The sequence below is a fragment of the Panthera leo genome, chromosome F3 (assembly GCF_018350215.1).
Source record: "Panthera leo isolate Ple1 chromosome F3, P.leo_Ple1_pat1.1, whole genome shotgun sequence".
NCBI classification, from domain to species: Eukaryota; Metazoa; Chordata; class Mammalia; order Carnivora; family Felidae; genus Panthera; species Panthera leo.
In genome coordinates, this window is record NC_056696.1 from 18,201,076 (window position 1) to 18,218,576 (window position 17,501).

The following is a 17,501-nucleotide window of genomic DNA, read 5'->3' on the forward strand; positions in this document are numbered from 1 at the left end:
GATTAAACTTTCAGACAGCCAGATATTAGCTTAAGATAAAGTAACTTTTGCATGCAACAGAAAAAGAAAACCAGGTATTTTACTTCAGCATAGAGATATCAAAGTGATAAGTACAAGATTATTACTGTAGTTTTGAGCGATTCTTGTGTGCATTTTGAGTAACTGGTAATTCTTAGCTATAGCTGAAGTCTGCTAGAGCCCTAATGTATGTAAGTTCTGGCTCAATGGGTTGCTTTTACTTGCTAAATAAAATTAAAATGCCAGCCAGTGGGGCACCTAGGTGGCTCAGTTGCAAGTCCATTGAGCATTGGACTCTTAATTTGGCTCAGGTCATGATCCCAGGGTTATGGGATCCACACTGAGCATGGAGCCTGCTTAAGATTCAATCTTTCAGGGTGCCTGGGTGGCTCAGTCTGTTAAGTGTCTGACTCTAGGTTTTGGCTCAGGTCATGATCTCACAGTGTGTGAGTTCGGGCCCATATCAGGCTCTTCACCAACAGTGGGAAGCCTGCTTGGGGATTCTCTCTCTCTCTCTTTCTCTCTGTCCCCCCACCCCCCTCCCCGCTTGCTCTCTTTGTCTCTCTCTCTCTCTCTATCTGTTCCTGCCTCTCTCCCCGCCTCACACATTCTCTTTCCCTCTAAAATAAAAATAAACAAAAATAATAAAAATAATAATTGGGATTTTATTTTAAAAAATAAAATAAAATGCCAGCCAGTAATTCTCATTATTTTTTCCCTCTTTCTTAAAAACTGGCAGTTTTGTTGCAAAATTCTCTTTAAGGTTAAGCTAATAATATACCTATCTTCTTAACTGTACAGAGATTAAAAAAGACAATGGGAAAATTAGCAGTAAGTCTTTTATGAAAATATAAGACACATACACAAACATACACCAACTTGCTTAAAGTCAGTGTATACTTATTTATCCTGAAACAAAACTAGCATCCACTGGAACAGTTTTGCCTTTACTAGCTTGCCTAGAAAAGTGCCATTATAGCTAATATGAGCAGGATGAGAAATAAGTTATTCACTTAGTTTGCTATTGAAGGATTTATTCTTAGAGATGGACATAACTGATTTTAAATGAGAAATAATTTTACTATAGAAATGAATGTTAAAAAAAAAAACAATTTCCATTTCTGGCAGTGACAGAGTAAACGGAATGGATTTGCCGTCTTCCTGTAAGGAACCAGAAAGCTGAACAAAATCTGTAAGACAGCACTGGGTAACAGGCAGTACAGGACTATCATCCTTTATGAGAAGGGAAGAGGAGAGTCCTAGAATTGCCCTGGCTTTCTGCTTGGAGGCAAGTTCTGAGCTACATGGCAAGAGGAATCCATATAAGAGCCCAGAGGAATCTAAGCAGACCACAGTAGATTTATTAAATTGAGGAAACAGATAAAGTTCGGAGTATTTGTAGGGCAGCTGGAATTTGTAGGGCAAACTACCACAGAGGAGAAAGTACATAAAAGTAGAGCTCCAGGAATCTGCATAGGGGTCCCCCTGACTGTAAGTTGTTATAACAAACCACGTACGAATAGGGTAAAACTACACAAGGCCAGGAAAATAACAACGAACAGGGAAAGTACAACTACTGAGAATCCAGAACACTATCAAATGCCAGACTTCACGCAGAGTCAAGAGATGATTGAGTTTTGAGGAGCCAGAGTGAAGAGACCTCACTGAACATTTAGGGCGCTCAGCAAAGTCCCCAGATGGGTCATTCCTTGTTAGTAGGGCTAAATTAGCCTTAAAGTAAATGCTTCTCTAGACCAGGGACAGGCAATCTATAGCTTACAGGCCAAACCAGCCCATGGGCTATATTTTGTTTTTCAGTTTTAATGGAACACAGTCATGATAATTTGATTTTATATTATCTCTGGCTGTTCCTGCACTACAGTAGCAGAGTTGAGGAACTGCAACCAAGACCATATGGTCTGTAAAGCCTAAAATATTTGCAATGCGGTTCTTTAAGAAAATGTTTGCTGATTGGCACTTTAGAGTCACCTTAATAAAATTTAAAAACAAGTGTCCAAAAATCATGTCTATCTCCAAAAACAATCTTCCATTGAAACACACATTCATATTATTTTTTAAATATATAATTGATTTAAAAATTTTTGTATTTTAAAGTAATCTCTATACCCAGCGTAGGGCTCGAACTCACAACTCCATGATCAAGAGTTGCACATTCTATTGACTGAACCAGCCAGACACCCCCAAGTTTTAATACTCTGAAAAAAATTCAACAAAATCCAGCATTCATAATGTTGAGCACTGAAAAGGCCAAAAGCATGACCAATAACCAGGGGAGGGGAATCAATGAATAGAAACAGATCCAGAAATGATAAAGACAATGGAAGCAGCAAATGAGGATTTATAAAGCAGATATCACCATACTCAAGTATTTAAAGAAACAGTGAACTTAAGAGAAATGGAAGACATAATTATAAAACCCAAATGGAATTCTCCACCTGAAAAGTACAGTATCTCAAATAAAAAATTCACTGGATAGACATAACAATGGATGAAACAGTGGAGAATAAAACACCAAGAAGTTTGACATGGGGAAAAAGAAAATCCAAATTGAAGAATAAGGGGAAAAGACTGGGAAGGTTAAAAAAAAAAAAAAAAGATTAGCATTTGTGTGACCAACAGGACAATATGCAATCTAATATATGTGTAACAGTAATTGTAATTCTGAATAGAGTAGGGGCAGAAAAAAGTATATAAAGATAGAAGGCTAAAAATTTTCCAAAACTGAAAATTTTATATAAAATACCCACAAATACCACCACATCAAGGCAAATCATAAATTGCTAAAAATGTGTAAGAAAGAAAATCCTGAAAACTGCCAGAGGAAAAAAAGACATTACATACTGAAGAACAAGACCACCAATTTGTCATCAGAAGCAATGCAAGCCAATAAGACAGCATCTTTAAGGTAATGAGGAAGAAAACTGTCAACCTAGAAAGATTATGCAGAAGTAAAAGATTATTTTCAAAGAACTAAAGCTGAGATAGCAGCAGATCTGCACTGTAAGAAATCGTTAAAGTTCTTATACCACATGAAAATTCAGATCTAAACTGAAAGATGAAGAGTGCTGTAAATGACCAATATATGGGTAATGATCAAAGATATTTGCTCTCTTGTTGTTTAAGTTTCTTAACAGATAACTGCCTGCTTAAAGCAAAAGTAATAACAATGCATTACGGTTATTATAAACAGAAGTAACATATGACAGCAAAAGTACACAGGATAAAATAGGAAAACAGAAGTATACTGTTCATAATGCATAAAGTGGTATAATCTGAAGAAAGACTGTGGCAAGTTAAATATGAGTATTATAAACCTTAGAGAAACCATTAGAAAAGTATAGAATTAGTATAGCTAATAAACTAGTAAAGGGAACAAAATGAATTACAAAAAGAACGGAAATGAGGGACATGGGGATAGAACACACAGAATAAATAGAAAACAAATAGCAAGATGGTAGACAAATATCCAACCATAGTGATAAGTAAATGTAAATGGTCTAAATACTGTACTGCTATGAAAAGGCAGAGACTGTTAAGACTTGATAAAAGAACCAGACCAGTTCTATGCTGTCCATAAAACACACATTTAAAAAAACCAACCAAACAAACAAAAAAAACATGGGTGCCTGGGTGGCTCAGTTGATTAAGCATCTGACTTTGGCTCAGGTCGTGACCTCATAGATCGTGGGTTCAAGCCCCACGTCAGGCTCTGTGCGGACAGCTCAGAGCCTAGAGCCTGCTTTGGATTCGGATTCTGTGTCTCCTTCTCTCTCTGCCTCTCTCTCTCTCAAAAATAAATCAATATTAAACAAAAAAATTTTTTAAAGATACAAAGTAAAAGGAGAGAAAAATATCTCACGCAAATATTAACATAAGAATGCCAGAATGGCTCTACTTATATCAGAAAAAGTAGATGTCAGGACAAAGAATATGATCAGGGATAAAAGGGGACATTTTATATTTAAATAAGAGTCAATCAATTTTTAAAAACCTAAATGCATATATATCTAAAATTGAGCTTCAAAATACACAAAGCAAAACTGACAGAATTGAATGGAACAGATAAGTCCACACTTGGGTTTGGAGACTTCAATACTCTTCTGTTAATAATTCAAAGAATAAGCAGACAGAAAATCAAAGACAAAAAAGATTTGAATCATACTACCAAAAACAAATTGAGCAAATTAATATTTACATAAATCTTACTTAAATGGCAAAAACTATACATTCTTTTCTTTCTTCACTATTTATTTTAAGAGAGAGAGCAAGAGCGCATGCAAGTGGGGAAGGGGAAAGAAAGAATCCTAAACAGGCTCCACACTGTCAGCCAAGAGCCTGACACGGGGCTCAATCCCACAAACCGTGAGATCATGACACTTGAGCCGAAATTAAGAGTCAGATGCTTAACTGACTGAGCCACCGAGGAGCCTCTATATGTTCTTTTCAAGTACATGTGAACTATTCACCAAGACAGACGAAATGCCAGACCATTAAACACAGCTCAATAAATTTAAAAGACTGAAATTATGCAACTATGTTCTTTGACTGAACAAAAGTATAAAACAATAGAAAGAAGACATCTAAAACAATCTCTAAATATTTGGAAATTTAAAAACACACCCTTAAATAACCCAGGGCTCAAATAAGAACTCATAAGGAAATAAGAACACAACATATCAAAATTTGTATAATGTAGCCAAAACAGCACTTAGATAGAAAACTTTATCTCTAAATGCTTATAAGAATAAAGCAGAAAGGTTTAACATCAATGATATAATAACATGCAGCTTAAGCTAGAAAAAAAAGCAAATTATATAAACATAAACATGATAATAAAAAGCAGAATCAATAAGATAAAAATAGTTAAAATTATTAAAAACAAAAGCTAGTGCATGAAATAAAATTGATAACCTTCTACAAAAAAGATAAAGAATATGTAAGTTAACAATATCAGAAATGAATGAGGGGATATCACTAGCTTCCTACAGTTATTAAAAGGATAGAGAATAAACACAAACAACTTTATGCCAAGAAAACTCACAGGCACTGTAATGTATAAATTCTATGAAATCTGCAAATTCTCAAATATGACAGAAGAAAGAAGAAGTCAGAATACAGAGGAAAAAGGAACCCTTCCAAACTTAGTTTGTAAGTCAAAGTCAGAGAAAAAAATCATTCCAATTGCCTTCATAAATAGATACAAAAACCCTTAACAAAATACCAGTAAACAGGGGTGCCTGGGTAGCTCACTTGGTTGAGCATCCCACTCTTGATTTCAGCTCAGGTCATGATCTCACGGTTTGTGGGATCGAGCACCGCATCAGGCTCTGTGCTGACAGTGCTGAGCCTGTTGGGATTCTCTCTCTCCCTCTCTCTCTGCCCCTACCCAGGTCACTCTCACTCTCTCTCTCAAAATAAATAAACATTCTTTAAAAAAAAAAAAAAAAAAAAAAGGGCATTACATTAAAAAAAAATACCAGTAAACAGAATTTTGCCATATACAAAAAGAATAATGCATCATATCCAAGTGGGATTTATTCAGATATTCTGGTTGGCTTAATATATAAAAATAAAATCAGTGAATGTAATCCACCATTTTAAATAGAACAGAAAAATCATGTAGTCATAACTGACAGAAAATGCATTGGACAGAATTTAATACCTATTCGTAATAAAAACTCTCAGCAAACAAAGAACAAAAAGGAATTCCCTTAAGGTGATAAGGAATTCCTATGAAGAACTTTTAGCTAACATCATATTTAATGGTGAAATGCTGAACTCTTTCTCTTTCAGGCTGGAGGCAAAAGGAGCCATGTTTGCTTTCACCACTCCTATTCAACACTGTATTAGAGGTCCTACCCCATGTAATAGTCAGGAAGAAGAAAGAAAAAGCACACAAATGAGAAATGAAGGAGTTATCTTTATTTGTAAATGACAGGATTATGCAGAAAATATTAACAAATCTTCCAAAAAGCTGCTAAAACTAATAAACCAATCTAGCAGGGTTGTCAGATATGATGTCATTATATAAACACCAATATACAGTATTTCTATAAATTAGCAATGAATAATTAGTAAATGGATTTTTAAAAAATACCATTTGTAATGACATCAAATACATGAACCACTTAAAGGCTAAAATACGCATAAGACCTACACAATGAAAACTATAAAACAATGTTGAAAAATATCAAAGAACACCTAAACAGATGGACAGAAATACTATGTTCATGGACTTTCATAAAATAAGAATGGTTTTATGTGTAAGCCTTGGTATTCACTATGATAAACATTTTTAACTAGAAGAAAGATACCTATTAAACAAAATCAGAATATAGCCCTTTTCATATTTTTCCTCAACTCTTAAGCATTATGTAAAACTGATTTCTCCTCTCAGAATGAGACTAAATAATTTTGTAGGAAAAAAGTGGAAATAAAAAATTTTATGTTAACAAATTTGAATATTTAAACCAAGTACAAAAATTCTTATAAAAAAAACTGACCAAAACTGAGCAAGAAGAAATAGAAAACATGTATCATCCTACAGGCATAAGAAAAGAAAAAGTGTCAAAAAATTTTCTGACCTCAGGCTTACATGATTTTATCTGAAGTTCAGTCAAATATTCCAGAACAGAGTTCTTGCAATATCACACATATTTGTCCACAGAAAAGACGACTCCTTGACTTGTTTCATGAAACTTAATATAATTAGGAAATCAAAATGTGACAAGAACAGGGGCGCCTCAGTGGCTCAGTTGGTTAAGTGTCTACCTCCTGGTTTGGGCTCGGGTCATGATCTCACGGTTTGTGAGTTAGAGCCCCACATCAGGTTCCGTGTTGACAGCTTGCCACCTGCTTGGGGTTCTTTCCCTCTCCCTCTCTCTCTCTGCCCTTGCCCCACTTGTGCACGTACACACTCTCTCTCAAAACAAATAAAATAAAATGTGACAAGAACAGTGCAAGACAGGAAGATTATAGGCCTATGTTATTTGTGAAAATAGATGAACAAGTCCCAAATGAAATAGCAAGTCAATTTTAACATGAATATATATCCATATAGGCTTATTCCAATGAGGTAAGATTGAATTAAAATTAGAAAAAAAAATTAAATTATCTATCACGTCAATATTTAATTATTACATCATCTTCAATAAGTACAAAAGAAAGCAATAATATACTCCAATTTCATTTATGATAAGAATTGTCCACAAGCTGAAAGGTGAAAGAAACTTCCTTATAAGGTTTCTACAAAAATTTACAGCAGAGATTATACATAATTGTGACATACTCAAAAGTTTTCCCTTTAGTGAGTAACAAGACGAAGATGCCAGTTATCATCACTTCCATTCAACATTATACTAGAGATCCTGGCAAAATAATAAAGCAAAATGAATACAAATTAGGTATAAAATTGGAAAAGTAGAGATTAAACTTTCATTACTTGTGGATCATATTATTAAGTACATACAATATCTCAAGAATGTAGGAAATGGATAATTAAAATTACTGAGAGAGTTTAGCAAGCTGCTGGATTAAAAAATGGGGACAATAACATACCATTCCTCAGGGGTCACTGTGACACCTTTCTTTCTAATATTTATTGGTTTACTTGAACTGGCAATATACATATGTGATAAAAATTCAAACAGTACAAGAGAATAAGGGATAAGTATCTCATTCCCCTGTTCTGAGTCTCTGAAGCAACTACCATGATCAGAAGTGAAATCTTTCCAGATAAACTAGCATCATTACCGTGAACTTCAACTGTATGGTAGATCAAGCACACCTTCGGGGCTTTCTCAAGATGTAAAAGAATCATAAGTTTTCTGTCTGGTGATTCTACTCTCTCTTTATCTTGTCTGAGTTTCAGGTAACAAACAACCCTACTTCCAACTTGGGATTTCATTCTTGTTAAAGTGACAAGCCATATTTTATATTCAATTCCAAGCCTCTTGATCACCTAAGAGAAGTCCTAGGTTTCCCTTACAGAAAAAGCAAGTCCACAGAGCTCACTTCTATATTTCTGCACATATTATTAATTGGTCTTCGGGATGAAATGGACCGAAGTAAGACAATCCGTATCCTTAAAATCAAATTAACTTAAACATGTGGGTAAAAATATGCTATACAGATATACAGCCAGAGTGGCAAAGTGGAAAAAACAGTCACTGGCGTCAGAAACACTTAAGCTCAGTGGTCTAACACTTCCAAACTACGTCATCATGGACAAATTACTTAACCTCTCTAAATCGCAGTCTTCTCATCTGTAAAATAAAACTGAGCTAATAGAGCTAATGAAGGGAAGGGAAGGGAAAGGAACTAATAGAGTTGTCATCAAATGAGATACATATAGAAGTATCCGGCACACAGTATGCATCTTGTAAGTGGGTGTTTTTAAGGAAAAGTTGCTTCTAGTTCTGGGTAAGAGTTTAAGAAAAAGAAGGTAGCCAAAACTGCCAAAAAACCATGAGGAGATGAAAGGATTGTTTAAGTAATAATGGGTTATTGGATTTGGCATTAGATGACTTGGTGACCTCAAAAGCAACTCTACCTGAAGTTCAAATCTGTGGCATTTAAGGGCCTTTGCACAACTTCCTGAAGCTAACTCAGTCTTTAGAACTTGGCTTTGACAGAAGCTTCTGGAAAAAGCTTTCTCTAATCTCTGCGGTGATAAGGTAACTCTCTCCAAAATGCTTCCACAGAAAGAATAAAGGGCCATTATCACAGCACTATCATGCCATGATAGTGGCTTCAGTATAAAGTTTATTAATTTCATGCCATTTTATTCATCTATCATTAGGGTAGATATTGCATGCCAGGTATTCTACTATGTACTAGGTTCTGAAAATGAGGAAGACGTGATGTCTGATATTGAGATTACAGACTGGGAGGGTAAATGGAGGTTTAAATAGAAAATTACTATATTATTATAAGAAATATAGAGTTCAGAGGGGCAACTAAGGAAGCAAGAAGGAAGTGATCCTCTACCAGGGAGAGATTTAGCAAGGCTTCAAACATAAGACCACAAATGGAACATGAAAAAGTTGAAATTTCTCAAGAGAAAAGATAGAGGATATTTTAGGCAAAGGGCCATGGTCATGCAAACGTAATGAGTCTGGGGGGAAAATGGTGTTTGGGAGTGATGAGAATTGTGAGTCAGCTTGTGTATTAGTTGATTAGATGAGAACAACAGGTTGAGGTAAACACACAAATGAACTCTCTCATAACTAGGTTAGGATGTTATTTATGGATAACAAGGAGTCAATGGCAAGGAAAAGACAGAATTAATTTTTCTAATAGCGTTCTATTCCTTCAGTGATGTCTCATCCCCCTCTCACACTCCCCAGGCACCTAGAGTCATTGTCTTTTATCCTATCCCTTAAAAAAATTCTTCAATCCACATTAAGTTAAGCAAGTGAAATTCTTACAAAAAGAAAAAAGAAGTTGTATGCTGGTAAGTGGAAGACAATAACTGTATCCTCAAACACAGCTCAAAAGCTGTGTTTTTTTAAGTTTTTTTTTTAAGTAGGCTCCACACTCAACATAGGGCTTGAACCCACAACCCCGAGGATCAAGTTATATTCTCTGCTGACCAAGCCAGCCAGATGCCACCAAAAGTTGTTTTCTTGAAATGAATATATGGAAACTCATTCATTCATTCATTCATTCATTCATTCCAGAGGGAGAGAGAGCACACACTTGTGAAAGCAAGCAAGCACAAGTGGAGAGAGGGGAAGGAGCAGGGGGGGATCTTAAACAGGCTCCACACTCAGCAGAGAGCCCGACAAGGGGCTCAATTTCATAACCTTGAGATCATGACCTGAGCCAAAATCAAGAGTTGGCCGCTTAACCGACTAAGCCACCCAGGCGCCCCATACTCACTTTTAAATAAACATGTTTGTAATATGTGATGCCAACTTTTAAGCATTTTTAAAAGGAAATTGCATACAGAAAAAAATATTGATTATTTAATAGCCTACCTAACTACACGTACAATCTCTTCTCAGTATAATGCACTCTATACATTGCCATGAAATTATTCCCATGTGATAATATCATCTCCCTGGACGGCGGGCTTTAGGAGCTTACTAATGCTTACGTAAGAAAGCCTACACTTTGGGGCCCCTGGGTGGCTTAGTCAGTTAAGCATCCGACTCTTGAACTCGGGGTCATGAGTTCAAGCCCCACCTTGTGCTCCAAGCTGGGCATGAAGGAAGGAAGGAAAGGCGTGGAGGAAGGAAGGAGGGAAGACTGCACTTCTTTTTTCAGCATGGCATTCAAGACTATGTAATCTGGAACCTCTCTCATCCTCCAACAGAGTTCCTACCCCACTTTCTTTACTTAGGTTACTCGATTAGAAGTTTCTGAGACATCTATTGCAGTTTCTTTCTTTCTATGAAAGAAACTTTTGTTCACACTGTTCTCCAGCCTGAAGGCTGTATAGAAAAAGAGCCAGGTAGACCTGGATTCAAATTCTAACTCTACTATTCCTTTTTTTGTTGTGTTACCTTGGGTAAATCAGTTAACTTCTCTGACCCTTAATTTCACTTGTAAATAGAGGTCAAAAGTATATACCGTAGGGGCGCCGGGGTGGCTCAGTCAGTTGAGTATCTGACTTAGGCTCAGGTCATGACCTCACGGTTTGTGAGCTCGAGCTCTGCATAGGGCTCTGTGCTGGAGCCTGCTATGGATTCTGTGTCTCCCTCTCTCTCTCTCTGCCCTCCCCCACTCATGCTCGCTCACTCTCTCTCAAAAATAAACATTTAAAAAAAAAAGTATATACCTTAAAAGACTTATGGTGAAGATTTTGAATTGAGAGAACACTTAGCATATAATGCCTGGTTGGTACTAAATAGATGCTGGCTTCTGGTCTTCTGTCCAGGTCTTTACCTGTCCTTCACCTGTGTCTTAAGCCTTCAGAAACCCTGTATGTCTTTATGAAGTCCAGCACAAGAGCCGATATCTTCATAAAGTCTTCTAGAATTCTCCCTATTAGAAGTAATGTCTCCCCCTCTAGGGTCAATACTTTCAGGAGTAATTCTGTTAGAAGGATTTCTTTCATTCAGGCTTATCCCACAGATGTTTATAAATATTTATATTGGGTTGCAAACCATCTAAATATATTTTATATACTTAGGAATATATTTTATATATTGCAAAATTAATATCTAATGAATTAAAAACAGGTGCAAGTTGTTCAGTTATATGGATTAGTGTAGGAAGTGTTGAAGATAATGACAGCAACATTTATTATTTCTTGACTGGTCATTAACCTTGAGTTTCTCACCTATCTCAATAACTTTTCATATATTTTCTAACTTTGTTCCACAATATGATGTGGAAGATACTATTATTCTGATTTCATAGAAGAGAAAACAGAGGTACAGAAAGGTTGGTAACCTGCCCAAAGCCTCGGAGCTAGTATTTAGTGGCAACAGGAAGCAAATCTGACAATCGGACCCTAGTAGTCTTAATCAGAACACTACCCTAAGACAGAAGTTCTAAATGACACATGATCCCCCCTTCCCCTGAGATGTTTTAAAAGCACAACCTTGCCAAATAAAAATCTCAAAAAATTCAGAAACCATTTTCTCCTCCAAAGCAACTTTATGGTCTGTGTTGTAAAACTCAGGAAGGCAAGTTCTTTGAAGATTTTATTGAGGGGAAAAACAAAGCTAAGACATATGATCTTTAAGACTGAGTCTTCCTGTCAAGTGACAGAACGTTATTAGTGAGAGGGCAGATGTAAAGTACACTGAAATACTATTCACATTTGTCTTCTAAAAGCCAAGAGCTGCAGCTGAGATAGTAAAAATTAATGTAAGTGGTCTGTCTTCAACAGTTTGTACTACAAGCACTGAATTTTCTTCTTAAAGTGTCCACTGAGTTAAACCTGTACATCCATTTAAATTCTCTAGGCAAACACTCAAAACGATGAAACTGGTAAATCACTATGTACAACACAAAGTATCTGCAAATACAACTCCCTAGAGGACACAGAACAGTGAGAAAGGTGGCTAAATTTCATATTCTTCCTTAAATAAATATTAATGAAGTATATAAAAATGTGAGGTAACTAGACTTCAACCAAGAACAACTCACAATCTACATCTATCTGTTAATTCCTTAATATTCTTTTAATAGAGTTTTTTTTTTGTCTTATCTGGCCTTCTCTTTTTTATGAACAGCTACCTCCTTTTCTCACTGCCAGAAAAGGGTGTTAATTTGGAGTACTGACCACGGTGTCACTGCAAATAAAAGACCATACATACTCTCGCCTCTTTTATACCAAGATTGGGGGCCTTCGCCACATTTTTTTCTCTTTGGGGTGGGATGGAAGGGTGGGGATATTTATATTCAAAATACTTCTGGAAAACTACAATGGCTTTTCTCTTCGCATATGAATTCATGGACTTGGTATACGGTCAAATCTGACTTTGCCTCAGGATCCTGCAGCCACAGAACGCTTTTGATTGCATTTGCCCCTTCAGCTTTCCTGTTCATGTATGATCTCTAGTTGCTTTAGGAACATCCTTTTCCTCTCCTCTGACATGAGATGCAAATATAATATGCAGAGATTTTTAACAGTTTTCTTTTATCAATGCTCTGTTAAGTCATACTGTTCAACCATCCGGTTTCCTCGACCCCTTTTTATTTTCTTCAAAACCATCCCTAAACCTTTATAAACTTCTCAACAGCACCCTCTGATTTATATACAAACAAGAGAAACTACTCAAAGTGCTGACATGTAGTTGCTTCCTCTTACTGAGACACAGTGGCTTTCCTAACATGCAGAAATCATTCTTTTATTAGAACAATAGAGTAGATCTCTTTTATCAAGTTTATATCATTTCTGGATCTCAGAATTATATGCATTACACTTTTGTCTGGATGTGACTCATAAGAAGAGTCCTCCAACTTGACTGGAGTGTGTTCACTGACCTTAATCCAGCCATAAATCTAGGCTGCATATGGGAGCACGTGAGAGCCCACAAAAAGATACCCAAACACTGGTTCCAAAATGATCTTCAAAGATTTTTAAATGAATGCCATTTGTAAGCCCAGCAGTTGTTGTTGTTGTTGTTGTTGTTGTTTTGTCCCTGAGCTTTCTTTCAGCATGTGGTTTTTCTGAACTGACTTCATGAATATATATATAAATATGTCTAAGAAAGAATGAGCACAAAACCACAATCTATCAATAAGAGATCCTACTCTTTAAACTGAAATGTTAGTTAGCTTTCCCTGCCTTCTAGAGAGGATCCTAAGGCTGAATTATTTGTTTGAATTGAATTTATAAGACAGACAATAAATGAATTTTTTGATCTTAGAATCTAAGATTCTCATTTTACTACTATCTCATTTTACTATCTTGGAGACGTAGTAAAAAACAAAAAACCAAACTTCTATCATTATCACATAACCCACTGTTGACCACTACAGGCCAGTTAATGTGCTAAGGACTTAATATGAATTATTTCACTCAGCCTCCACAATGCAGTCTTCATGAGGAAATTACCATTTTCATCCTCAATTTAAAACAAGGGAACACGATCTTAAAGACACTTGGTAACTTGTCCAAAGCCACAAACACAGGTATGAAATAGCAAAGCCATGAATCAATACATGAAGACTGATAACAATATATCAATTGTGGGTCTGTAGCATACTGATTTAATAAGCTTATAGCATGCCTGGCCCCAACCCAAATTTACAAAATCAGAATGGAAGGAGAAAGGCATCTTAGGTGAACATTTGAAATCTACGGCAAAACCTCGACTCTACTATATATATGGATGTTACATTTCAAATCTCATATACTTAAGAGTCCTTAAAGCCTTTCTCTGTGTAGAATTTGGTCCTTTATATATCTCCCTAGAAGTATGACTTCAAGTGCTGTCATTGGAGAAAAGGGCTTGGCCACAGATCTAAGGTAGAAGAGAGTATTCTATAGTACTCTACTCCTCCCTGCCAATCCCAATTCAAGATCTGGGAGACTGGAGTTTCTTCGTCACAAGGAAACACTTTCAATATCATCCAGTTAAATCCAAATCCTTTTTTTCTTCCCTACCAATTTCCTCACTTAAGATGATACTGGGTCCCTATCTAGCATAAACTTTATAAAGACTATCATCAATAGAATGATATAATCTATGATTAATAAAATGAGTCATTATTTTAATAAAATATATTATATTCATCATACTTCATTTTTTATTCATTTAAATACCTGTTCTTTATAACTAACATATAATAAGAGGAAATGAATTACTCAGCCAATCAAAAGAACTTGCGGGGACCCCTGGGTAGCTCTGTTGGTTAAGCGTCCATCCAACTCTTGATATCAGCTCAGGATGTGATCTTGCAGTCATGGGATGATCCCCATGTCAGGCTTCACACTGTGCGTGGAGCCTCCTTGGGATTCTCTTTGTCTCCCCTCTCCCCCGCTCATGCTCATGCTCTCTCAAAATAAATAAACATTTAAAAAATTTTTTTAATTTTAAAAGGACTTCTAAATTTGGTGGCTTATCATATTTTCAATTTCAAAATTCTTAAGCTTTATAATTAAGATTTTCCTGAACAATGGAAACATCCATATTGAAGATTTTTTATAATCATTCTAAGACAAAGTGGACCAGATTTTTTTTTTTATGGCAAACTAATGATGCTCTAGGTGCTAGATATTTCCTATACCTAGATTTATGAAAGGACAGTACTAATCAGAAGACATCAATGCATATGAAATTCAAATTTTATCTAAAAGTAAAAGAGCCTAATGTGATAATGACTATAAATAAAATACCAGCCCACTGAATTTTACCACTGGATCTGTTCTCTACATGAAAATTCACATTCATTAAAAAGGATTTGGTATCAACTGCTCCACTGGGAAAATGACCATATACACATATAAAGATTAATCTACAATTTCTTTGTAGGATTTCTTCTAAGATGTTTTACCATTTTGAAAGGCTAACAATACATCAATGACTTAGACTTCAAAGTAGTCAAAAATCATGTCTAAGTGTCAATTCGGAAATGCATATATAGACAGAAACACATACACACAGAGGAAGGAACTGGAAGGAGATCCACCTCTGCCAAGAATCTACCTCCACCGGAATCACCAGATTATCATCTCGCCTCTCTACCTCAAACTTCCCGTTTCCTGTTAAGACCTTTTTAAATTTGGTATCCACAGGAACCTGTGTTCACATTTAGAGCATACATAACACATACTGTTCTCAGGGGTGGATATTAAAACTATTTAACAACAGGAACAGGCACCAACCTAGCAGAAGAAAATTAATATAGCTATGCCATTACTTCTGTGACTGCCCCTGATTTTAGCATATCCATGGCCATAAAAGTAGATAAAATTCTATCTAGTCTTTAAGTATAACAGTAAAGAGACAATACATATTCCACCTTCTAATGGGACTTAAGTTTATATTGTGAGGATCGAATTCTGAGCTTCCACAAGGAAGAATGGGTAACTGATGCTACTAGGGCATTGTACAAAATACGTACTTGCCTTCACATTCAAATAAATCCATCTCTAATTACTATGTCAGCTTTGATTTGTCATATATGAGGGTCACTTGATTCCTATATTCATGTATCTGGTTTGAGTAGAAGCCAGCTGTCATCTACTAGATTTACTGGAGTTTGTGGAGGACTAAGGGGCATATATGATCTGGCAGCAAAAGGGGGAGAGCACACACAGAACTACAGGGAAGATGAAATGGAAGAACATGGTAGCAAGCAGGTTCAAAATGACGGAGACACCGCAAAGCATTTAAGAACAGCTAGTTAAGTACTACATTTCTCGGCCTCGGCTGAAACATCCCAGAAAATGATGGAGTGGTGGAGACACCTCTCAAATATATTTATAAACAAATCCTAAGATAGATTCAGTCATAAGACATTCTTTTCCCTTTTGAATTAAGCCTCGATAATATTTGTGTTCAGAATTTTTAGTAAGAGGTCATTTTAGTGAAGGGTCTTGAATCTAGATTTGAATTTCTCATGTAACTACGCAGAGCACAAATAATACAAGTGAGTACAAAATCTTAAAATTGTTCATCAAAATGAAGACCAGAGTAGACTAATGACTTCTAAAGAGTTTCGAAAAATAAGGCTATTCAACAACTGTCTGATACAATAATACGCTCTGATTATTCTGATACGCTCAGCGTAAGAAATATATGGGGATTTCAGAACTACAAACAAGGACAGATCCTCACACAATTAGTTATAAATAAACCTGGCGGTGGCCTGCTTACAGCACACCCTGGTGCTGTGTAACACACCTCAGGGCATTAGAAATGCCACTGCAGCTCCCTCCGCTGCTATCCACCCCTCCCCTGCTGACAGAACACACACCCTGAAAAAAATCTAAGAATTCTAATTTAGTGCTAAGAAATTAATACTTAGTAGCTAGCTTTACCCCAGTAATGGTCATTCCTAAAATTTGTTATAGACTTAAAAAATCACATAAACTGTATTTTGGAACAGTCACTTTCTTAATGACAAATCAATTTTTAATGAGAAAAACTTCATGGAAGTTACCTCTGACCAGCTTCTTCATCTCTAAAATACTGACTGACCTCTACTGATAACCCTGATTAATTAAGTCAATGTGGTCTCTCGGAAAAACAGTATTTCTATATTCATTCCCTTGGCTTAATCAAACAAACAAATGAAACCTATTTTTAAGACCATAAAATATCTAAAAACCAGTTAAGATGGATGCAGGAGTCTGCTGGTGGGAATGCAAACTGGTGCAGCCACTCTGGAAAACAGTATGGAAGTTCCTCAAAAAATTAAAAGTAGAACTACCCTTTGACCCAGCAATTGTACTACTAGGTATTTATCTAAGGGATACAGGTGTGCTGTTCTGAAGGGACACATGCACCCCAATGTTTGTAGCAGCACTATCAACAATAGCCAAAATATGGAAAGAGCCCAAATGTCCATCAACAGATGAATGGATAAAGAAGATGTGGTATATACACACAATGGAATGTTACTCGGCAATCAAAAAGAATGAAATCTTGCCATTTGCAACTACGTGGATGGAACTAGAGGTAGAGGGTATTATGTTAAGTGAAAGTAGTCAGAGAAAGACAAATATCATATGACTTCACTCATATGAGGACTTTAAGACACAAAACAGATGAACATAAGGGAAGGGAAGCAAAAATAATATAAAAACAGGGAGGGAGACAAAACATAAGAGACTCTTAAATATGGAGAACAAACAGAGGGTTGCTAGAGGGGTTGTGGGAGGGGGGATGGGCTAAATGGGTAAGGGGCATTAAGGAATCTACTCCTGAAATCATTGTTGCACTATATGCTAACTAACTTAGATGTAAATTTAAAAAAATAAATTAAAGGGTAAAAAAATAAAAAATAATAAAATGCACAACTACTAAGTAAAAAGAAAAAAAAAAGACGGATGC

General features: G+C 36.0%; 1 protein-coding gene across 7 annotated transcripts in view; it reads right to left on the bottom strand.

The window, feature by feature from the left end:
* Nucleotides 1–17,501, bottom strand: part of COP1 (COP1 E3 ubiquitin ligase) — a 261,318-nt gene that overhangs the window by 9,519 nt on the left and 234,298 nt on the right. The gene's annotated exons all lie outside the window — the stretch shown is intronic.